The sequence below is a fragment of the Phyllobates terribilis genome, unplaced genomic scaffold, assembly GCF_046119375.1.
Source record: "Phyllobates terribilis strain yellow unplaced genomic scaffold, ASM4611937v1 Scaffold_8__6_contigs__length_399053987, whole genome shotgun sequence".
Lineage (NCBI taxonomy): Eukaryota > Metazoa > Chordata > Amphibia > Anura > Dendrobatidae > Phyllobates > Phyllobates terribilis.
The window spans coordinates 393,623,406-393,647,849 of record NW_027362768.1 but is presented as its reverse complement, the minus strand read 5'-3'; the positions used below and the strand labels follow the sequence as shown (position 1 = coordinate 393,647,849).

The window sequence follows — 24,444 nt, the reverse complement described above, 5'->3', positions numbered from 1 at the left end:
TGCCTGTATGACCTCCCTACAACGCCTGGGCATGCGCCTGATGAGGCTGAGTATTGTGTGTGGCCTCCACGTGCCTGTATGACCTCCCTACAATGCCTGGGCATGCGCCTGATGAGGCTGAGTATTGTGTGTGGCCTCCACGTGCCTATATGACCTCCCTACAACGCCTGGGCATGCTCCTGATGAGGCTGAGTATTGTGTGTGGCCTCCACGTGCCTGTATGACCTCCCTACAACGCCTGGGCATGCTCCTGATGAGGCTGAGTATTGTGTGTGGCCTCCACGTGCCTGTATGACCTCCCTATAACGCCTGGGCACGCTCCTGATGAGGCTGAGTATTGTGTGTGGCCTCCACGTGCCTGTATGACCTCCCTACAATGCCTGGGTATGCTCCTGATGAGGCTGAGTATTGTGTGTGGCCTCCACGTGCCTGTATGACCTCCCTACAACGCCTGGGCATGCTCCTGATGAGGCTGAGTATTGTGTGTGGCCTCCACGTGCCTGTATGGCCTCCCTACAACGCCTGGGCATGCTCCTGATGAGGCTGAGTATTGTGTGTGGCCTCCACGTGCCTGTATGACCTCTCTACAACGCCTGGGCATGCTCCTGATGAGGCTGAGTATTATGTGTGGTCTCCACGTGCCTGTATGACCTCCCTACAACGCCTGGGCATGCTCCTGATGAGGCTGAGTATTGTGTGTGGCCTCCACGTGCCTATATGACCTCCCTACAACGCCTGGGCATGCTCCTGATGAGGCTGAGTATTGTGTGTGGCCTCCACGTGCCTGTATGGCCTCCCTACAACGCCTGGGCATGCTCCTGATGAGGCTGAGTATTGTGTGTGGCCTCCACGTGCCTGTATGACCTCCCTACAACGCCTGGGCATGCTCCTGATGAGGCTGAGTATTGTGTGTGGCCTCCACGTGCCTATATGACCTCCCTACAACGCCTGGGCATGCTCCTGATGAGGCTGAGTATTGTGTGTGGCCTCCACGTGCCTGTATGGCCTCCCTTCAACACCTGGGCATGCTCCTGATAAGGCTGAGTATTGTGTGTGGCCTCCACGTGCCTGTATGACCTCCCTACAACACCTGGGCATGCTCCTGATGAGGCTGAGTATTGTGTGTGGCCTCCACGTGTCTGTATGACCTCCCTACAACGCCTGGGCATGCTGCTGATGAGGCTGAGCATTGTGTGTGGCCTCCAGGTGCCTGTATGACCTCCCTACTACGCCTGGGCATGCTCCTGATGAGGCTGAGTATTGTGTGTGGCCTCCACGTGCCTGTATGACCTCCCTACAACGCCTGGGCATGCTCCTGATGAGGCAGAGTATTGTGTGTGGCCTCCACGTGCCTGTATGACCTCCCTACAACGCCTGGGCATGCTCCTGATGAGGCTGAGCATTGTGTGTGGCCTCCAGGTGCCTGTATGACCTCCCTACTACGCCTGGGCATGCTCCTGATGAGGCTGAGCATTGTGTGTGGCCTCCACGTGCCTGTATGACCTCTCTACAACGCCTGGGCACGCTCCTGATGAGGCTGAGTATTGTGTGTGGCCTCCACGTGCCTATATGACCTCCCTACAACGCCTGGGCATGCGCCTGATGAGGCTGAGTATTGTGTGTGGCCTCCACGTGCCTGTATGACCTCCCTACAATGCCTGGGCATGCGCCTGATGAGGCTGAGTATTGTGTGTGGCCTCCACGTGCCTATATGACCTCCCTACAACGCCTGGGCATGCTCCTGATGAGGCTGAGTATTGTGTGTGGCCTCCACGTGCCTGTATGACCTCCCTACAACGCCTGGGCATGCTCCTGATGAGGCTGAGTATTGTGTGTGGCCTCCACGTGCCTGTATGACCTCCCTATAACGCCTGGGCACGCTCCTGAAGAGGCTGAGTATTGTGTGTGGCCTCCACGTGCCTGTATGGCCTCCCTTCAACACCTGGGCATGCTCCTGATAAGGCTGAGTATTGTGTGTGGCCTCCACGTGCCTGTATGACCTCCCTACAACACCTGGGCATGCTCCTGATGAGGCTGAGTATTGTGTGTGGCCTCCACGTGTCTGTATGACCTCCCTACAACGCCTGGGCATGCTGCTGATGAGGCTGAGCATTGTGTGTGGCCTCCAGGTGCCTGTATGACCTCCCTACTACGCCTGGGCATGCTCCTGATGAGGCTGAGTATTGTGTGTGGCCTCCACGTGCCTGTATGACCTCCCTACAACGCCTGGGCATGCTCCTGATGAGGCAGAGTATTGTGTGTGGCCTCCACGTGCCTGTATGACCTCCCTACAACGCCTGGGCATGCTCCTGATGAGGCTGAGCATTGTGTGTGGCCTCCAGGTGCCTGTATGACCTCCCTACTACGCCTGGGCATGCTCCTGATGAGGCTGAGCATTGTGTGTGGCCTCCACGTGCCTGTATGACCTCTCTACAACGCCTGGGCACGCTCCTGATGAGGCTGAGTATTGTGTGTGGCCTCCACGTGCCTATATGACCTCCCTACAACGCCTGGGCATGCGCCTGATGAGGCTGAGTATTGTGTGTGGCCTCCACGTGCCTGTATGACCTCCCTACAATGCCTGGGCATGCGCCTGATGAGGCTGAGTATTGTGTGTGGCCTCCACGTGCCTATATGACCTCCCTACAACGCCTGGGCATGCTCCTGATGAGGCTGAGTATTGTGTGTGGCCTCCACGTGCCTGTATGACCTCCCTACAACGCCTGGGCATGCTCCTGATGAGGCTGAGTATTGTGTGTGGCCTCCACGTGCCTGTATGACCTCCCTATAACGCCTGGGCACGCTCCTGAAGAGGCTGAGTATTGTGTGTGGCCTCCACGTGCCTGTATGACCTCCCTACAACGCCTGGGCATGCTCCTGATGAGGCTGAGTATTGTGTGTGGCCTCCATGTGCCTGTATGACCTCCCTACAACGCCTGGGTATGCTCCTGATGAGGCTGAGTATTGTGTGTGGCCTCCACGTGCCTGTATGACCTCCCTACAACGCCTGGGCATGCAACTGATGAGGCTGAGTATTGTGTGTGGCCTCCACGTGCCTGTATGACCTCCCTACAACGCCTGGGCATGCTCCTGATGAGGCTGAGTATTGTGTGTGGCCTCCACGTGCCTGTATGACCTCCCTACAACGCCTGGGCATGCTCCTGATGAGGCTGAGTATTGTGTGTGGCCTCCACGTGCCTGTATGACCTCCCTACAACGCCTGGGCATGCTCCTGATGAGGCTGAGTATTGTGTGTGGCCTCCACGTGCCTGTATGACCTCCCTACAATGCCTGGGCATGCTCCTGATGAGGCTGAGTATTGTGTGTGGCCTCCACGTGCCTGTATGACCTCCCTATAACGCCTGGGCATGCTCCTGATGAGGCTGAGTATTGTGTGTGGCCTCCACGTGCCTGTATGACCTCCCTACAACGCCTGGGCATGCTCCTGATGAGGCTGAGTATTGTGTGTGGCCTCCACGTGCCTGTATGACCTCCCTATAACGCCTGGGCACGCTCCTGATGAGGCTGAGTATTGTGTGTGGCCTCCACGTGCCTGTATGACCTCCCTACAATGCCTGGGTATGCTCCTGATGAGGCTGAGTATTGTGTGTGGCCTCCACGTGCCTGTATGACCTCCCTATAACGCCTGGGCATGCTCCTGATGAGGCTGAGTATTGTGTGTGGCCTCCACGTGCCTGTATGACCTCCCTACAACGCCTGGGCATGCTCCTGATGAGGCTGAGTATTGTGTGTGGCCTCCACGTGCCTATATGACCTCCCTACAACGCCTGGGCATGCTCCTGATGAGGCTGAGTATTGTGTGTGGCCTCCACGTGCCTGTATGGCCTCCCTACAACGCCTGGGCATGCTCCTGATGAGGCTGAGTATTGTGTGTGGCCTCCACGTGCCTGTATGACCTCCCTATAACGCCTGGGCACGCTCCTGATGAGGCTGAGTATTGTGTGTGGCCTCCACGTGCCTGTATGACCTCCCTACAATGCCTGGGTATGCTCCTGATGAGGCTGAGTATTGTTTGTGGCCTCCACGTGCCTGTATGACCTCCCTACAACGCCTGGGCATGCTCCTGATGAGGCTGAGTATTGTGTGTGGCCTCCACGTGCCTATATGACCTCCCTACAACGCCTGGGCATGCTCCTGATGAGGCTGAGTATTGTGTGTGGCCTCCACGTGCCTGTATGGCCTCCCTACAACGCCTGGGCATGCTCCTGATGAGGCTGAGTATTGTGTGTGGCCTCCACGTGCCTATATGACCTCCCTACAACGCCTGGGCATGCTCCTGATGAGGCTGAGTATTGTGTGTGGCCTCCACGTGCCTGTATGGCCTCCCTTCAACACCTGGGCATGCTCCTGATAAGGCTGAGTATTGTGTGTGGCCTCCACGTGCCTGTATGACCTCCCTACAACACCTGGGCATGCTCCTGATGAGGCTGAGTATTGTGTGTGGCCTCCACGTGTCTGTATGACCTCCCTACAACGCCTGGGCATGCTGCTGATGAGGCTGAGCATTGTGTGTGGCCTCCAGGTGCCTGTATGACCTCCCTACTACGCCTGGGCATGCTCCTGATGAGGCTGAGTATTGTGTGTGGCCTCCACGTGCCTGTATGACCTCCCTACAACGCCTGGGCATGCTCCTGATGAGGCAGAGTATTGTGTGTGGCCTCCACGTGCCTGTATGACCTCCCTACAACGCCTGGGCATGCTCCTGATGAGGCTGAGCATTGTGTGTGGCCTCCAGGTGCCTGTATGACCTCCCTACTACGCCTGGGCATGCTCCTGATGAGGCTGAGCATTGTGTGTGGCCTCCACGTGCCTGTATGACCTCTCTACAACGCCTGGGCACGCTCCTGATGAGGCTGAGTATTGTGTGTGGCCTCCACGTGCCTATATGACCTCCCTACAACGCCTGGGCATGCGCCTGATGAGGCTGAGTATTGTGTGTGGCCTCCACGTGCCTGTATGACCTCCCTACAATGCCTGGGCATGCGCCTGATGAGGCTGAGTATTGTGTGTGGCCTCCACGTGCCTATATGACCTCCCTACAACGCCTGGGCATGCTCCTGATGAGGCTGAGTATTGTGTGTGGCCTCCACGTGCCTGTATGACCTCCCTACAACGCCTGGGCATGCTCCTGATGAGGCTGAGTATTGTGTGTGGCCTCCACGTGCCTGTATGACCTCCCTATAACGCCTGGGCACGCTCCTGATGAGGCTGAGTATTGTGTGTGGCCTCCACGTGCCTGTATGACCTCCCTACAATGCCTGGGTATGCTCCTGATGAGGCTGAGTATTGTGTGTGGCCTCCACGTGCCTGTATGACCTCCCTACAACGCCTGGGCATGCTCCTGATGAGACTGAGTATTGTGTGTGGCCTCCACGTGCCTATATGACCTCCCTACAACGCCTGGGCATGCTCCTGATGAGGCTGAGTATTGTGTGTGGCCTCCACGTGCCTGTATGGCCTCCCTACAACGCCTGGGCATGCTCCTGATGAGGCTGAGTATTGTGTGTGGCCTCCACGTGCCTATATGACCTCCCTACAACGCCTGGGCATGCTCCTGATGAGGCTGAGTATTGTGTGTGGCCTCCACGTGCCTGTATGACCTCCCTACAACGCCTGGGCACGCTCCTGATGAGGCTGAGTATTGTGTGTGGCCTCCACGTGCCTATATGACCTCCCTACAACGCCTGGGCATGCGCCTGATGAGGCTGAGTATTGTGTGTGGCCTCCACGTGCCTGTATGACCTCCCTACAATGCCTGGGCATGCGCCTGATGAGGCTGAGTATTGTGTGTGGCCTCCACGTGCCTATATGACCTCCCTACAACGCCTGGGCATGCTCCTGATGAGGCTGAGTATTGTGTGTGGCCTCCACGTGCCTGTATGACCTCCCTACAACGCCTGGGCATGCTCCTGATGAGGCTGAGTATTGTGTGTGGCCTCCACGTGCCTGTATGACCTCCCTACAACGCCTGGGCATGCTCCTGATGAGGCTGAGTATTGTGTGTGGCCTCCACGTGCCTATATGACCTCCCTACAACGCCTGGGCACGCTCCTGATGAGGCTGAGTATTGTGTGTGGCCTCCACGTGCCTGTATGACCTCCCTACAACGCCTGGGCATGCTCCTGATGAGGCTGAGCATTGTGTGTGGCCTCCACGTGCCTGTATGACCTCCCTACAACGCCTGGGCACGCTCCTGATGAGGCTGAGTATTGTGTGTGGCCTCCACGTGCCTGTATGACCTCCCTACAATGCCTGGGCATGCGCCTGATGAGGCTGAGTATTGTGTGTGGCCTCCACGTGCCTATATGACCTCCCTACAACGCCTGGGCATGCTCCTGATGAGGCTGAGTATTGTGTGTGGCCTCCACGTGCCTGTATGACCTCCCTACAACGCCTGGGCATGCTCCTGATGAGGCTGAGTATTGTGTGTGGCCTCCACGTGCCTGTATGACCTCCCTACAATGCCTGGGCATGCTCCTGATGAGGCTGAGTATTGTGTGTGGCCTCCACGTGCCTGTATGACCTCCCTACAACGCCTGGGCATGCTCCTGATGAGGCTGAGTATTGTGTGTGGCCTCCACGTGCCTGTATGACCTCCCTACAACGCCTGGGCATGCTCCTGATGAGGCTGAGTATTGTGTGTGGCCTCCACGTGCCTGTATGACCACCCTACAACGCCTGGGCATACTCCTGATGAGGCTGAGTATTGTGTGTGGCCTCCACGTGCCTGTATGACCTCCCTACAACGCCTGGGCATGCTCCTGATGAGGCTGAGTATTGTGTGTGGCCTCCACGTGCCTGTATGACCTCCCTACAACGCCTGGGCATGCTCCTGATGAGGCTGAGTATTGTGTGTGGCCTCCACGTGCCTGTATGACCTCCCTACAACGCCTGGGCATGCTCCTGATGAGGCTGAGTATTGTGTGTGGCCTCCACGTGCCTGTATGACCTCCCTACAACGCCTGGGCATGCTCCTGATGAGGCTGAGTATTGTGTGTGGCCTCCACGTGCCTGTATGACCACCCTACAACGCCTGGGCATGCTCCTGATGAGGCTGAGTATTGTGTGTGGCCTCCACGTGCCTGTATGACCACCCTACAACGCCTGGGCATACTCCTGATGAGGCTGAGTATTGTGTGTGGCCTCCACGTGCCTGTATGACCTCCCTACAACGCCTGGGCATGCTCCTGATGAGGCTGAGTATTGTGTGTGGCCTCCACGTGCCTGTATGACCTCCCTACAACGCCTGGGCATGCTCCTGATGAGGCTGAGTATTGTGTGTGGCCTCCACGTGCCTGTATGACCTCCCTACAACGCCTGGGCATGCTCCTGATGAGGCTGAGTATTGTGTGTGGCCTCCACGTGCCTGTATGACCTCCCTATAACGCCTGGGCACGCTCCTGATGAGGCTGAGTATTGTGTGTGGCCTCCACGTGCCTGTATGACCTCCCTACAATGCCTGGGTATGCTCCTGATGAGGCTGAGTATTGTGTGTGGCCTCCACGTGCCTGTATGACCTCCCTACAACGCCTGGGCATGCTCCTGATGAGGCTGAGTATTGTGTGTGGCCTCCACGTGCCTGTATGGCCTCCCTACAACGCCTGGGCATGCTCCTGATGAGGCTGAGTATTGTGTGTGGCCTCCACGTGCCTGTATGACCTCTCTACAACGCCTGGGCATGCTCCTGATGAGGCTGAGTATTATGTGTGGTCTCCACGTGCCTGTATGACCTCCCTACAACGCCTGGGCATGCTCCTGATGAGGCTGAGTATTGTGTGTGGCCTCCACGTGCCTATATGACCTCCCTACAACGCCTGGGCATGCTCCTGATGAGGCTGAGTATTGTGTGTGGCCTCCACGTGCCTGTATGGCCTCCCTACAACGCCTGGGCATGCTCCTGATGAGGCTGAGTATTGTGTGTGGCCTCCACGTGCCTATATGACCTCCCTACAACGCCTGGGCATGCTCCTGATGAGGCTGAGTATTGTGTGTGGCCTCCACGTGCCTGTATGGCCTCCCTTCAACACCTGGGCATGCTCCTGATAAGGCTGAGTATTGTGTGTGGCCTCCACGTGCCTGTATGACCTCCCTACAACACCTGGGCATGCTCCTGATGAGGCTGAGTATTGTGTGTGGCCTCCACGTGTCTGTATGACCTCCCTACAACGCCTGGGCATGCTGCTGATGAGGCTGAGCATTGTGTGTGGCCTCCAGGTGCCTGTATGACCTCCCTACTACGCCTGGGCATGCTCCTGATGAGGCTGAGTATTGTGTGTGGCCTCCACGTGCCTGTATGACCTCCCTACAACGCCTGGGCATGCTCCTGATGAGGCAGAGTATTGTGTGTGGCCTCCACGTGCCTGTATGACCTCCCTACAACGCCTGGGCATGCTCCTGATGAGGCTGAGCATTGTGTGTGGCCTCCAGGTGCCTGTATGACCTCCCTACTACGCCTGGGCATGCTCCTGATGAGGCTGAGCATTGTGTGTGGCCTCCACGTGCCTGTATGACCTCTCTACAACGCCTGGGCACGCTCCTGATGAGGCTGAGTATTGTGTGTGGCCTCCACGTGCCTATATGACCTCCCTACAACGCCTGGGCATGCGCCTGATGAGGCTGAGTATTGTGTGTGGCCTCCACGTGCCTGTATGACCTCCCTACAATGCCTGGGCATGCGCCTGATGAGGCTGAGTATTGTGTGTGGCCTCCACGTGCCTATATGACCTCCCTACAACGCCTGGGCATGCTCCTGATGAGGCTGAGTATTGTGTGTGGCCTCCACGTGCCTGTATGACCTCCCTACAACGCCTGGGCATGCTCCTGATGAGGCTGAGTATTGTGTGTGGCCTCCACGTGCCTGTATGACCTCCCTATAACGCCTGGGCACGCTCCTGATGAGGCTGAGTATTGTGTGTGGCCTCCACGTGCCTGTATGACCTCCCTACAACGCCTGGGCATGCTCCTGATGAGGCTGAGTATTGTGTGTGGCCTCCATGTGCCTGTATGACCTCCCTACAACGCCTGGGTATGCTCCTGATGAGGCTGAGTATTGTGTGTGGCCTCCACGTGCCTGTATGACCTCCCTACAACGCCTGGGCATGCAACTGATGAGGCTGAGTATTGTGTGTGGCCTCCACGTGCCTGTATGACCTCCCTACAACGCCTGGGCATGCTCCTGATGAGGCTGAGTATTGTGTGTGGCCTCCACGTGCCTGTATGACCTCCCTACAACGCCTGGGCATGCTCCTGATGAGGCTGAGTATTGTGTGTGGCCTCCACGTGCCTGTATGACCTCCCTACAACGCCTGGGCATGCTCCTGATGAGGCTGAGTATTGTGTGTGGCCTCCACGTGCCTGTATGACCTCCCTACAACGCCTGGGCATGCTCCTGATGAGGCTGAGTATTGTGTGTGGCCTCCACGTGCCTGTATGACCTCCCTACAACGCCTGGGCATGCTCCTGATGAGGCTGAGTATTGTGTGTGGCCTCCACGTGCCTGTATGACCTCCCTACAATGCCTGGGCATGCTCCTGATGAGGCTGAGTATTGTGTGTGGCCTCCACGTGCCTGTATGACCTCCCTATAACGCCTGGGCATGCTCCTGATGAGGCTGAGTATTGTGTGTGGCCTCCACGTGCCTGTATGACCTCCCTACAACGCCTGGGCATGCTCCTGATGAGGCTGAGTATTGTGTGTGGCCTCCACGTGCCTGTATGACCTCCCTATAACGCCTGGGCACGCTCCTGATGAGGCTGAGTATTGTGTGTGGCCTCCACGTGCCTGTATGACCTCCCTACAATGCCTGGGTATGCTCCTGATGAGGCTGAGTATTGTGTGTGGCCTCCACGTGCCTGTATGACCTCCCTATAACGCCTGGGCATGCTCCCGATGAGGCTGAGTATTGTGTGTGGCCTCCACGTGCCTGTATGACCTCCCTACAACGCCTGGGCATGCTCCTGATGAGGCTGAGTATTGTGTGTGGCCTCCACGTGCCTATATGACCTCCCTACAACGCCTGGGCATGCTCCTGATGAGGCTGAGTATTGTGTGTGGCCTCCACGTGCCTGTATGGCCTCCCTTCAACACCTGGGCATGCTCCTGATAAGGCTGAGTATTGTGTGTGGCCTCCACGTGCCTGTATGACCTCCCTACAACACCTGGGCATGCTCCTGATGAGGCTGAGTATTGTGTGTGGCCTCCACGTGTCTGTATGACCTCCCTACAACACCTGGGCATGCTCCTGATGAGGCTGAGTATTGTGTGTGGCCTCCACGTGTCTGTATGACCTCCCTACAACGCCTGGGCATGCTGCTGATGAGGCTGAGCATTGTGTGTGGCCTCCAGGTGCCTGTATGACCTCCCTACTACGCCTGGGCATGCTCCTGATGAGGCTGAGTATTGTGTGTGGCCTCCACGTGCCTGTATGACCTCCCTACAACGCCTGGGCATGCTCCTGATGAGGCAGAGTATTGTGTGTGGCCTCCACGTGCCTGTATGACCTCCCTACAACGCCTGGGCATGCTCCTGATGAGGCTGAGCATTGTGTGTGGCCTCCAGGTGCCTGTATGACCTCCCTACTACGCCTGGGCATGCTCCTGATGAGGCTGAGCATTGTGTGTGGCCTCCACGTGCCTGTATGACCTCTCTACAACGCCTGGGCACGCTCCTGATGAGGCTGAGTATTGTGTGTGGCCTCCACGTGCCTATATGACCTCCCTACAACGCCTGGGCATGCGCCTGATGAGGCTGAGTATTGTGTGTGGCCTCCACGTGCCTGTATGACCTCCCTACAATGCCTGGGCATGCGCCTGATGAGGCTGAGTATTGTGTGTGGCCTCCACGTGCCTATATGACCTCCCTACAACGCCTGGGCATGCTCCTGATGAGGCTGAGTATTGTGTGTGGCCTCCACGTGCCTGTATGACCTCCCTACAACGCCTGGGCATGCTCCTGATGAGGCTGAGTATTGTGTGTGGCCTCCACGTGCCTGTATGACCTCCCTATAACGCCTGGGCACGCTCCTGATGAGGCTGAGTATTGTGTGTGGCCTCCACGTGCCTGTATGACCTCCCTACAATGCCTGGGTATGCTCCTGATGAGGCTGAGTATTGTGTGTGGCCTCCACGTGCCTGTATGACCTCCCTACAACGCCTGGGCATGCTCCTGATGAGACTGAGTATTGTGTGTGGCCTCCACGTGCCTATATGACCTCCCTACAACGCCTGGGCATGCTCCTGATGAGGCTGAGTATTGTGTGTGGCCTCCACGTGCCTGTATGGCCTCCCTACAACGCCTGGGCATGCTCCTGATGAGGCTGAGTATTGTGTGTGGCCTCCACGTGCCTATATGACCTCCCTACAACGCCTGGGCATGCTCCTGATGAGGCTGAGTATTGTGTGTGGCCTCCACGTGTCTGTATGACCTCCCTACAACGCCTGGGCATGCTCCTGATGAGGCTGAGTATTGTGTGTGGCCTCCACGTGCCTGTATGACCTCCCTACAACGCCTGGGCACGCTCCTGATGAGGCTGAGTATTGTGTGTGGCCTCCACGTGCCTATATGACCTCCCTACAACGCCTGGGCATGCGCCTGATGAGGCTGAGTATTGTGTGTGGCCTCCACGTGCCTGTATGACCTCCCTACAATGCCTGGGCATGCGCCTGATGAGGCTGAGTATTGTGTGTGGCCTCCACGTGCCTATATGACCTCCCTACAACGCCTGGGCATGCTCCTGATGAGGCTGAGTATTGTGTGTGGCCTCCACATGCCTGTATGACCTCCCTACAACGCCTGGGCATGCTCCTGATGAGGCTGAGTATTGTGTGTGGCCTCCACGTGCCTGTATGACCTCCCTACAACGCCTGGGCATGCTCCTGATGAGGCTGAGTATTGTGTGTGGCCTCCACGTGCCTATATGACCTCCCTACAACGCCTGGGCACGCTCCTGATGAGGCTGAGTATTGTGTGTGGCCTCCACGTGCCTGTATGACCTCCCTACAACGCCTGGGCATGCTCCTGATGAGGCTGAGCATTGTGTGTGGCCTCCACGTGCCTGTATGACCTCCCTACAACGCCTGGGCACGCTCCTGATGAGGCTGAGTATTGTGTGTGGCCTCCACGTGCCTGTATGACCTCCCTACAATGCCTGGGCATGCGCCTGATGAGGCTGAGTATTGTGTGTGGCCTCCACGTGCCTATATGACCTCCCTACAACGCCTGGGCATGCTCCTGATGAGGCTGAGTATTGTGTGTGGCCTCCACGTGCCTGTATGACCTCCCTACAACGCCTGGGCATGCTCCTGATGAGGCTGAGTATTGTGTGTGGCCTCCACGTGCCTGTATGACCTCCCTACAACGCCTGGGCATGCTCCTGATGAGGCTGAGTATTGTGTGTGGCCTCCACGTGCCTGTATGACCTCCCTACAACGCCTGGGCATGCTCCTGATGAGGCTGAGTATTGTGTGTGGCCTCCACGTGCCTGTATGACCTCCCTACAACGCCTGGGCATGCTCCTGATGAGGCTGAGTATTGTGTGTGGCCTCCACGTGCCTGTATGACCACCCTACAACGCCTGGGCATACTCCTGATGAGGCTGAGTATTGTGTGTGGCCTCCACGTGCCTGTATGACCTCCCTACAACGCCTGGGCATGCTCCTGATGAGGCTGAGTATTGTGTGTGGCCTCCACGTGCCTGTATGACCTCCCTACAACGCCTGGGCATGCTCCTGATGAGGCTGAGTATTGTGTGTGGCCTCCACGTGCCTGTATGACCTCCCTACAACGCCTGGGCATGCTCCTGATGAGGCTGAGTATTGTGTGTGGCCTCCACGTGCCTGTATGACCTCCCTACAACGCCTGGGCATGCTCCTGATGAGGCTGAGTATTGTGTGTGGCCTCCACGTGCCTGTATGACCACCCTACAACGCCTGGGCATGCTCCTGATGAGGCTGAGTATTGTGTGTGGCCTCCACGTGCCTGTATGACCACCCTACAACGCCTGGGCATACTCCTGATGAGGCTGAGTATTGTGTGTGGCCTCCACGTGCCTGTATGACCTCCCTACAACGCCTGGGCATGCTCCTGATGAGGCTGAGTATTGTGTGTGGCCTCCACGTGCCTGTATGACCTCCCTACAACGCCTGGGCATGCTCCTGATGAGGCTGAGTATTGTGTGTGGCCTCCACGTGCCTGTATGACCTCCCTACAACGCCTGGGCATGCTCCTGATGAGACTCAGTATTGTGTGTGGCCTCCACGTGCCTGTATGACCTCTCTACAACGCCTGGGTATGCTCCTGATGAGGCTGAGTATTGTGTGTGGCCTCCACGTGCCTGTATGACCTCCCTACAACGCCTGGGCATGCTCCTGATGAGGCTGAGTATTGTGTGTGGCCTCCACGTGCCTGTATGACCTCCCTACAACGCCTGGGTATGCTCCTGATGAGGCTGAGTATTGTGTGTGGCCTCCACTTGCCTGTATGACCTCTCTACAACGCCTGGGCATGCTCCTGATGAGGCTGAGCATTGTGTGTGGCCTCCTCGTGCCTGTATGACCTCCCTACAACGCCTGGGCACGCTCCTGATGAGGCTGAGTATTGTGTGTTGCCTCCACGTGCCTGTATGACCTCCCTACAACGCCTGGGCACGCTCCTGATGAGGCTGAGCATTGTGTGTGGCCTCCACGTGCCTGTATGACCTCCCTACAACGCCTGGGCATGCTCCAGATGAGGCTGAGTATTGTGTGTGGCCTCCACGTGCCTGTATGACCTCCCTACCACGCCTGGGCATGCTCCTGATGAGGCTGAGTATTGTGTGTGGCCTCCACGTGCCTGTATGACCTCCCTACAACGCCTGGGCACGCTCCTGATGAGGCTGAGCATTGTGTGTGGCCTCCACGTGCCTGTATGACCTCCCTACAACGCCTGGGCATGCTCCTGATGAGGCTGAGTATTGTGTGTGGCCTCCACGTGTCTGTATGACCTCCCTACAACGCCTGGGCATGCTCCTGATGAGGATGAATATTGTGTGTGGCCTCCACGTGCCTGTATGACCTCCCTACAACACCTGGGCATGCTCCTGATGAGGCTGAGTATTGTGTGTGGCCTCCACGTGCCTGTATGACCTCCCTACAACGCCTGGGCATGCTCCTGATGAGGCTGAGTATTGTGTGTGGCCTCCACGTGCCTGTATGACCTCTTTACAACGCCTGGGCATGCTCCTGATGAGGCTGAGTATTGTGTGTGGCCTCCACGTGCCTGTATGACCTCCCTACAACACCTGGGCATGCAACTGATGAGGCTGAGTATTGTGTGTGGCCTCCACGTGCCTGTATGACCTCCCTACAATGCCTGGGCATGCTCCTGATGAGGCTGAGTATTGTGTGTGGCCTCCACGTGCCTGTATGACCTCCCTACAACGCCTGGGCATGCTCCTGATGAGGCTGAGTATTGTGTGTGGCCTCCACGTGCCTGTATGACCTCCCTACAACACCTGGGCATGCAACTGATGAGGCTGAGTATTGTGTGTGGCCTCCACGTGCCTGTATGACCTCCCTACAATGCCTGGGCATGCTCCTGCTGATGCTGAGTATTGTGTGTGGCCTCCACGTGCCTGTATGACCTCCCTACAACGCCTGGGCATGCTCCTGATGAGGCTGAGTATTGTGTGTGGCCTCCACGTGCCTGTATGACCTCCCTACAACGCCTGGGCATGCTCCTGATGAGGCTGAGCATTGTGTGTGGCCTCCACGTGCCTGTATGACCTCCCTACAACGCCTGGGCATGCTCCTGATGAGGCTGAGTATTGTGTGTGGCCTCCACGTGCCTGTATGACCTCCCTACAACGCCTGGGCATGCTCCTGATGAGGCTGAGTATTGTGTGTGGCCTCCACGTGCCTGTATGACCTCCCTACAACGCCTGGGCATGCTCCTGATGAGGCTGAGTATTGTGTGTGGCCTCCACGTGCCTGTATGACCTCCCTACAACGCCTGGGCATGCTCCTGATGAGGCTGAGTATTGTGTGTGGCCTCCACGTGCCTGTATGACCTCCCTACAACGCCTGGTCATGCTCCTGATGAGGCTGAGTATTGTGTGTGGCCTCCACGTTCCTGTATGACCTCCCTACAACACCTGGGCATGCAACTGATGAGGCTGAGTATTGTGTGTGGCCTCCACGTGCCTGTATGACCTCCCTACAATGCCTGGGCATGCTCCTGATGAGGCTGAGTATTGTGTGTGGCCTCCACGTGCCTGTATGACCTCCCTACAACGCCTGGGCATGCTCCTGATGAGGCTGAGTATTGTGTGTGGCCTCCACGTGCCTGTATGACCTCCCTACAACACCTGGGCATGCAACTGATGAGGCTGAGTATTGTGTGTGGCCTCCACGTGCCTGTATGACCTCCCTACAATGCCTGGGCATGCTCCTGATGAGGCTGAGTATTGTGTGTGGCCTCCACGTGCCTGTATGACCTCCCTACAACGCCTGGGCATGCTCCTGATGAGGCTGAGTATTGTGTGTGGCCTCCACGTGCCTGTATGACCTCCCTACAACGCCTGGGCATGCTCCTGATGAGGCTGAGTATTGTGTGTGGCCTCCACGTGCCTGTATGACCTCCCTACAACGCCTGGTCATGCTCCTGATGAGGCTGAGTATTGTGTGTGGCCTCCACGTTCCTGTATGACCTCCCTACAACGCCTGGGCATGCTCCTGATGAGGCTGAGTATTGTGTGTGGCCTCCACGTGCCTGTATGACCTCCCTACAACGCCTGGTCATGCTCCTGATGAGGCTGAGTATTGTGTGTGGCCTCCACGTGCCTGTATGACCTCCCTATAACGCCTGGGCATGCTCCTGATGAGGCTGAGTATTGTGTGTGGCCTCCACGTGCCTGTATGACCTCCCTACAACGCCTGGGTATGCTCCTGATGAGGCTGAGTATTGTGTGTGGCCTCCACGTGCCTGTATGACCTCCCTACAACGCCTGGGCATGCTCCTGATGAGGTTGAGTAGTGTGTGTGGCCTCCACGTGCCTGTATGACCTCCCTACAACGCCTGGGCATGCTCCTGATGAGGTTGTCGTGTGTGTGGCCTCCACGTGCCTGTATGACCTCCCTACAATGCCTGGGCATGCTCCTGATGAGGCTGAGTATTGTGTGTGGCCTCCACGTGCCTGTATGACCTCCCTACAATGCCTGGGCATGCTCCTGATGAGGCTGAGTATTGTGTGTGGCCTCCACGTGCCTGTATGACCTCCCTATAACGCCTGGGCATGCTCCTGATGAGGCTGAGTATTGTGTGTGGCCTCCACGTGCCTGTATGACCTCCCTACAATGCCTGGGCATGCTCCTGATGAGGCTGAGTATGTGTGTGGCCTCCACGTGCCTGTATGACCTGCCTACAATGCCTGGGCATGCTCCTGATGAGGCTGAGTATGTGTGTGGCCTCCACGTGCCTGTATGACCTCCCTACAACACCTGGGCATGCAACTGATGAGGCTGAGTATTGTGTGTGGCCTCCACGTGCCTGTATGACCTCCCTACAACGCCTGGGCATGCTCCTGATGAGGCTGAGTATTGTGTGTGGCCTCCACGTGCCTGTGTGACCTTCCTACAACGCCTGGGCATGCTCCTGATGAGGCTGAGTATTGTGTGTGGCCTCCACGTGCCTGTATGACCTCCCTACAACGCCTGGGCATGCTCCTGATGAGGCTGAGTATTGTGTGTGGCCTCCACGTGCCTGTATGACCTCCCTACAACGCCTGGGCATGCTCCTGATGAGGCTGAGTATTGTGTGTGGCCTCCACGTGCCTGTATGACCTCCCTACAACGCCTGGGCATGCTCCTGATGAGGCTAGTATTGTGTGTGGCCTCCACGTGCCTGTATGGGCTCCCTTCAACGCCTGGGCATGTTCCTGATGAGGCCGAGTATTGTGTGTGGCCTCCACGTGCCTGTATGACCTCCCTACAACGCCTGGGCATGCTCCTGATGAGGCTGAGTATTGTGTGTGGCCTCCACGTGCCTGTATGACCTCCCTACAACGCCTGGGCATGCTCCTGATGAGGCTGAGTATTGTGTGTGGCCTCCACGTGCCTGTATGGGCTCCCTTCAACGCCTGGGCATGTTCCTGATGAGGCCGAGTATTGTGTGTGGCCTCCACGTGCCTGTATGACCTCCCTACAACGCCTGGGCATGCTCCTGATGAGGCCGAGTATTGTGTGTGGCCTCCACGTGCCTGTATGACCTCCCTACAACGCCTGGGCATGCTCCTGATGAGGCTAAGTATTGTGTGTGGCCTCCACGTGCCTGTATGACCTCCCTACAACACCTGGGCATGCAACTGATGAGGCTAAGTATTGTGTGTGGCCTCCACGTGCCTGTATGACCTCCCTACAACACCTGGGCATGCAACTGATGAGGCTGAGTATTGTGTGTGGCCTCCACGTGCCTGTATGACCTCTTTACAACGCCTGGGCATGCTCCTGATGAGGCTGAGTATTGTGTGTGGCCTCCACGTGCCTGTATGACCTCCCTACAACACCTGGGCATGCAACTGATGAGGCTGAGTATTGTGTGTGGCCTCCACGTGCCTGTATGACCTCCCTACAATGCCTGGGCATGCTCCTGATGAGGCTGAGTATTGTGTGTGGCCTCCACGTGCCTGTATGACCTCCCTACAACGCCTGGGCATGCTCCTGATGAGGCTGAGTATTGTGTGTGGCCTCCACGTGCCTGTATGACCTCCCTACAACACCTGGGCATGCAACTGATGAGGCTGAGTATTGTGTGTGGCCTCCACGTGCCTGTATGACCTCCCTACAATGCCTGGGCATGCTCCTGATGAGGCTGAGTATTGTGTGTGGCCTCCACGTGCCTGTATGACCTCCCTACAACGCCTGGGCATGCTCCTGATGAGGCTGAGTATTGTGTGTGGCCTCCACGTGCCTGTATGACCTCCCTACAACGCCTGGGCATGCTCCTGATGAGGCTGAGTATTGTGTGTGGCCTCCACGTGCCTGTATGACCTCCCTACAACGCCTGGGCATGCTCCTGATGAGGCTGAGCATTGTGTGTGGCCTCCACGTGCCTGTATGACCTCCCTACAACGCCTGGGCATGCTCCTGATGAGGCTGAGTATTGTGTGTGGCCTCCACGTGCCTGTATGACCTCCCTACAACGCCTGGGCATGCTCCTGATGAGGCTGAGTATTGTGTGTGGCCTCCACGTGCCTGTATGACCTCCCTACAACGCCTGGGCATGCTCCTGATGAGGCTGAGTATTGTGTGTGGCCTCCACGTGCCTGTATGACCTCCCTACAACGCCTGGGCATGCTCCTGATGAGGCTGAGTATTGTGTGTGGCCTCCACGTGCCTGTATGACCTCCCTACAACGCCTGGTCATGCTCCTGATGAGGCTGAGTATTGTGTGTGGCCTCCACGTTCCTGTATGACCTCCCTACAACGCCTGGGCATGCTCCTGATGAGGCTGAGTATTGTGTGTGGCCTCCACGTGCCTGTATGACCTCCCTACAACGCCTGGTCATGCTCCTGATGAGGCTGAGTATTGTGTGTGGCCTCCACGTGCCTGTATGACCTCCCTACAACGCCTGGGCATGCTCCTGATGAGGCTGAGTATTGTGTGTGGCCTCCACGTGCCTGTATGACCTCCCTACAACACCTGGGCATGCTCCTGATGAGGCTGAGTATTGTGTGTGGCCTCCACGTGCCTGTATGACCTCCCTACAACGCCTGGGCATGCTCCTGATGAGGCTGAGTATTGTGTGTGGCCTCCACGTGCCTGTATGACCTCTTTACAACGCCTGGGCATGCTCTTGATGAGGCTGAGTATTGTGTGTGGCCTCCACGTGCCTGTATGACCTCCCTACAACACCTGGGCATGCAACTGATGAGGCTGAGTATTGTGTGTGGCCTCCACGTGCCTGTATGACCTCCCTACAATGCCTGGGCATGCTCCTGATGAGGCTGAGTATTGTGTGTGGCCTCCACGTGCCTGTATGACCTCCCTACAACGCCTGGGCATGCTCCTGATGAGGCTGAGTATTGTGTGTGGCCTCCACGTGCCTGTATGACCTCCCTACAACACCTGGGCATGCAACTGATGAGGCTGAGTATTGTGTGTGGCCTCCACGTGCCTGTATGACCTCCCTACAACGCCTGGGCATGCTCCTGATGAGGCTGAGTATTGTGTGTGGCCTCCACGTGCCTGTATGACCTCCCTACAACGCCTGGGCATGCTCCTGATGAGGCTGAGTATTGTGTGTGGCCTCCACGTGCCTGTATGACCTCCCTACAACGCCTGGGCATGCTCCTGATGAGGCTGAGTATTGTGTGTGGCCTCCACGTGCCTGTATGACCTCCCTACAACGCCTGGGCATGCTCCTGATGAGGCTGAGTATTGTGTGTGGCCTCCACGTGCCTGTATGACCTCCCTACAACGCCTGGGCATGCTCCTGATGAGGCTGAGTATTGTGTGTGGCCTCCACGTGCCTGTATGACCTCCCTACAACGCCTGGTCATGCTCCTGATGAGGCTGAGTATTGTGTGTGGCCTCCACGTTCCTGTATGACCTCCCTACAACGCCTGGGCATGCTCCTGATGAGGCTGAGTATTGTGTGTGGCCTCCACGTGCCTGTATGACCTCCCTACAACGCCTGGTCATGCTCCTGATGAGGCTGAGTATTGTGTGTGGCCTCCACGTGCCTGTATGACCTCCCTATAACGCCTGGGCATGCTCCTGATGAGGCTGAGTATTGTGTGTGGCCTCCACGTGCCTGTATGACCTCCCTACAACGCCTGGGTATGCTCCTGATGAGGCTGAGTATTGTGTGTGGCCTCCACGTGCCTGTATGACCTCCCTACAACGCCTGGGCATGCTCCTGATGAGGTTGAGTAGTGTGTGTGGCCTCCACGTGCCTGTATGACCTCCCTACAACGCCTGGGCATGCTCCTGATGAGGTTGAGTAGTGTGTGTGGCCTCCACGTGCCTGTATGACCTCCCTACAACGCCTGGGCATGCTCCTGATGAGGTTGTCGTGTGTGTGGCCTCCACGTGCCTGTATGACCTCCCTACAATGCCTGGGCATGCTCCTGATGAGGCTGAGTATTGTGTGTGGCCTCCACGTGCCTGTATGACCTCCCTACAATGCCTGGGCATGCTCCTGATGAGGCTGAGTATTGTGTGTGGCCTCCACGTGCCTGTATGACCTCCCTATAACGCCTGGGCATGCTCCTGATGAGGCTGAGTATTGTGTGTGGCCTCCACGTGCCTGTATGACCTCCCTACAATGCCTGGGCATGCTCCTGATGAGGCTGAGTATGTGTGTGGCCTCCACGTGCCTGTATGACCTGCCTACAATGCCTGGGCATGCTCCTGATGAGGCTGAGTATGTGTGTGGCCTCCACGTGTCTGTATGACCTCCCTACAACGCCTGGGCATGCTCCTGATGAGGCTGAGTATGTGTGTGGCCTCCACGTGCCTGTATGACCTCCCTACAACACCTGGGCATGCAACTGATGAGGCTGAGTATTGTGTGTGGCCTCCACGTGCCTGTATGACCTCCCTACAACGCCTGGGCATGCTCCTGATGAGGCTGAGTATTGTGTGTGGCCTCCACGTGCCTGTGTGACCTTCCTACAACGCCTGGGCATGCTCCTGATGAGGCTGAGTATTGTGTGTGGCCTCCACGTGCCTGTATGACCTCCCTACAACGCCTGGGCATGCTCCTGATGAGGCTGAGTATTGTGTGTGGCCTCCACGTGCCTGTATGGGCTCCCTTCAACGCCTGGGCATGTTCCTGATGAGGCCGAGTATTGTGTGTGGCCTCCACGTGCCTGTATGACCTCCCTACAACGCCTGGGCATGCTCCTGATGAGGCCGAGTATTGTGTGTGGCCTCCACGTGCCTGTATGACCTCCCTACAACGCCTGGGCATGCTCCTGATGAGGCTAAGTATTGTGTGTGGCCTCCACGTGCCTGTATGACCTCCCTACAACGCCTGGGCATGCTCCTGATGAGGCTAAGTATTGTGTGTGGCCTCCACGTGCCTGTATGACCTCCCTACAACGCCTGGGCATGCTCCTGATGAGGCTGAGTATTGTGTGTGGCCTCCACGTGCCTGTATGACCTCCCTACAACGCCTGGGCATGCTCCTGATGAGGCTAAGTATTGTGTGTGGCCTCCACGTGCCTGTATGACCTCCCTACAACGCCTGGGCATGCTCCTGATGAGGCTAAGTATTGTGTGTGGCCTCCACGTGCCTGTATGACCTCCCTACAACGTCTGGGCATGCTCCTGATGAGGCTGAGTATTGTGTGTTGCCTCCACGTGCCTGTATGACCTCCCTACAACGTCTGGGCATGCTCCTGATGAGGCTGAGTATTGTGTGTTGCCTCCACGTGCCTGTATGACCTCCCTACAACGCCTGGGCATGCTCCTGATGAGGCTAAGTATTGTGTGTGGCCTCCACGTGCCTGTATGACCTCCCTACAACGCCTGGGCATGCTCCTGATGAGGCTGAGTATTGTGTGTTGCCTCCACGTGCCTGTATGACCTCCCTACAACGCCTGGGCATGCTCCTGATGAGGCTGAGTATTGTGTGTGGCCTCCACGTGCCTGTATGACCTCCCTACAACACCTGGGCATGCAACTGATGAGGCTGAGTATTGTGTGTGGCCTCCACGTGCCTGTATGACCTCCCTACAACGCCTGGGCATGCTCCTGATGAGGCTCAGTATTGTGTGTGGCCTCCACGTGCCTGTATGACCTCCCTACAATGCCTGGGCATGCGCCTGATGAGGCTGAGTATTGTGTGTGGCCTCCACGTGCCTGTATAACCTCCCTACAACGCCTGGGCATGCTCCTGATGAGGCTGAGTATTGTGTGTGGCCTCCACGTGCCTGTATGACCTCCCTACAACGCCTGGGCATGCTCCTGATGAGGCTGAGTATTGTGTGTGGCCTCCACTTGCCTGTATGACCTCCCTACAACGCCTGGGCATGCTCCTGATGAGGTTGCGGATGGTCTCCTGTGGGATCTCCTCCCAGACCTGGACTAAAGCATCCGCCAACTCCTGGACAGTCTGTGGTGCAACGTGACGTTGGTGGATGGAGCGAGACATGATGTCCCTGATGTGCTCAATCGGATTCAGGTCTGGGTAACGGGCGGCCAGTCCATAGCTTCAATGCCTTCATCTTGCAGGAACTGCTGACACACTCCAGCCACATGAGGTCTGGCGTTGTCCTGCATTAGGAGGAATCCAGGGCCAACCGCACCAGCATATGGTCTCACAAGGGGTCTGAGGATCTCATCTCGGTACCTAATGGCAGTCAGGCTACCTCTGGCGAGCACATGGAGGGCAGTGCGGTTCTCCAAATAAATGCCACCCTACACCATTACTGACCCACTGCCAAACCGGTCATGCTTTAGGATGTTGCAGGCAGCAGATCGCTCTCCACGGCGTCTCCAGACTCTGTCACTTCTGTCACATGTGCTCATTGTGAACCTGCTTTCATCTGTGAAGAGCACAGGGCGCCAGTGGCCACTTTGCCAATCCTGGTGTTCTGTGGCAAAATGCCAAGCGTCCTGCACAGTGATGGGTTGTTAGCACAACCTCCATCTGTGGACGTCTGGCCCTCATACCACCCTCATGGAGTCGGTTTCTAACCGTTTGTGCAGACACATGCACATTTGTGGCTGCTGGAGGTCATTTTGCAGGGCTCTGGCAGTGCTCCTCCTGTTCCTCCTTGCACAAAGGCGGAGGTAGCGGTTCTGCTGCTGGGTTGTTGCCCTCCTACGGCCCCCTCCACGTCTCCTGGTGTACTGGCCTGTCTCCTGGTAGCGCCTCCAGCCTCTGGACACTACGCTGACAAACACAGCAAACCTTCTTGCCACAGCTCGCATTGATGTGCCATCCTGGATGAGCTGCACTACCTGAGCAACTTCTGTGGGTTGTAGAGTCCGTCTCATGCTACCACAAGTGTGAAAGCACAACCAACATTCAAAAGTGACCAGAACATCAGCCATAAAGCATTGGTACTGAGATGTGGTCTGCGGTCCTCACCTACTGAACCACTCCTTTATTGAGGGTGTCTTGATAATTGCCAATAATTTCCATCTATTGTCTATTCCATTTGCACAGCAGCAGGTGAAATTGATTGTCAATCAGTGTTGCTTCCTAAGTGGACAGTTTGATTTCACAGAAGTTTCATTTACTTGGAGTTATATTCTGTTGTTTCAGTGTTCCCTTTATTTTTTTGAGCAGTGTGTGTATATATATAATGTGTGTGTGTGTGTGTGTGTGTATATATATATATATAATGTGTGTGTATATGTATGGGGCACTCCACCCTGTCAGGTTGTATATACTATGTGAGGTGAGGCGGTATACAGTCATGGCCGATAGTGTTGACCCCCTTGAAATTGTTCCAGAAAATGCAGTATTTCACCCAGAATATTATTACAATTACACGCTTTATTATACACGGGTTTATTTCCTTTGTTTTGGAACAAAACAAAAAACAGAAAAAAAGACAAATTGGAGATAATTTCACACAAAACCCCAAAAATGTTCCGGACACAATTGTTTCCCCCCCTTATTATTTGGTTGCGCCCTTTGGAATAAATCCCTGCGATCAGTGGCTTCCTATAACCATCAGCTTCTTGCTCCTCAGCCGGGATCTTGGACTCTTCTTGCAATCTGCTCCAGGTCTCATACGTGAAGACGTCTTCTCCCCACAGTAATTGTAAGATCTCTCCACAGGGGATCAATGGGGTTTAGATCCAGACTCATTGCTGCCTCTTCACATCTCTCCAGCTCTTTGTTTTCATCCCTTTCTGGGGGCTTCCTGAATTATGTTTGGGGTCATTGTCCTACTGGAACATTGTCACCAACTGCACCTTTAGCCCTATCCCACCTCTACCTTCCCTTATTCTCCCTTCTTTTGAAGTCCACTCTGGCCGCATCTACTCTCCCTCCGACCTCCAAGTGGCCGTCATATACCGACCCCCGGGCCCGATCACTGCCTTTATTGACCAATTCTCCACCTGGCTTCTTTACTTTCTCTCTGCTGACATTCCCACAATCATCATGGGCGATTTCAACATCCCCACTGACACCCACCAATCAGCAGCATCCAAACTACTGTCGCTTACTTCATTGGACTTACTCAGTGGTCCTCCTCAGCCACCCACACAGATGGACACACACTAGACCTCATCTTCACCCGACTCTGCTCCCCATCTAACCTCACAACCTCCCCCCTACCCCTATCTGAAGACCATCTACTCACGTTCTCATCCCTGTCCTTCCCACCTGTCACCCATGTCCAGCAACTAGCACACCTCCGCAGAAACCTTGCACATCTAGACCCCCACATACTCTCTGACTCTATTTTACCACTGATATCCATT

General features: G+C 56.4%; 1 protein-coding gene across 1 annotated transcript in view; it reads left to right on the top strand.

Moving 5' to 3' along the window:
- The window catches only part of EMC3 (ER membrane protein complex subunit 3), a 53,559-nt gene that overhangs the window by 15,258 nt on the left and 13,857 nt on the right, over window positions 1–24,444 (top strand). The window lies entirely within an intron of this gene.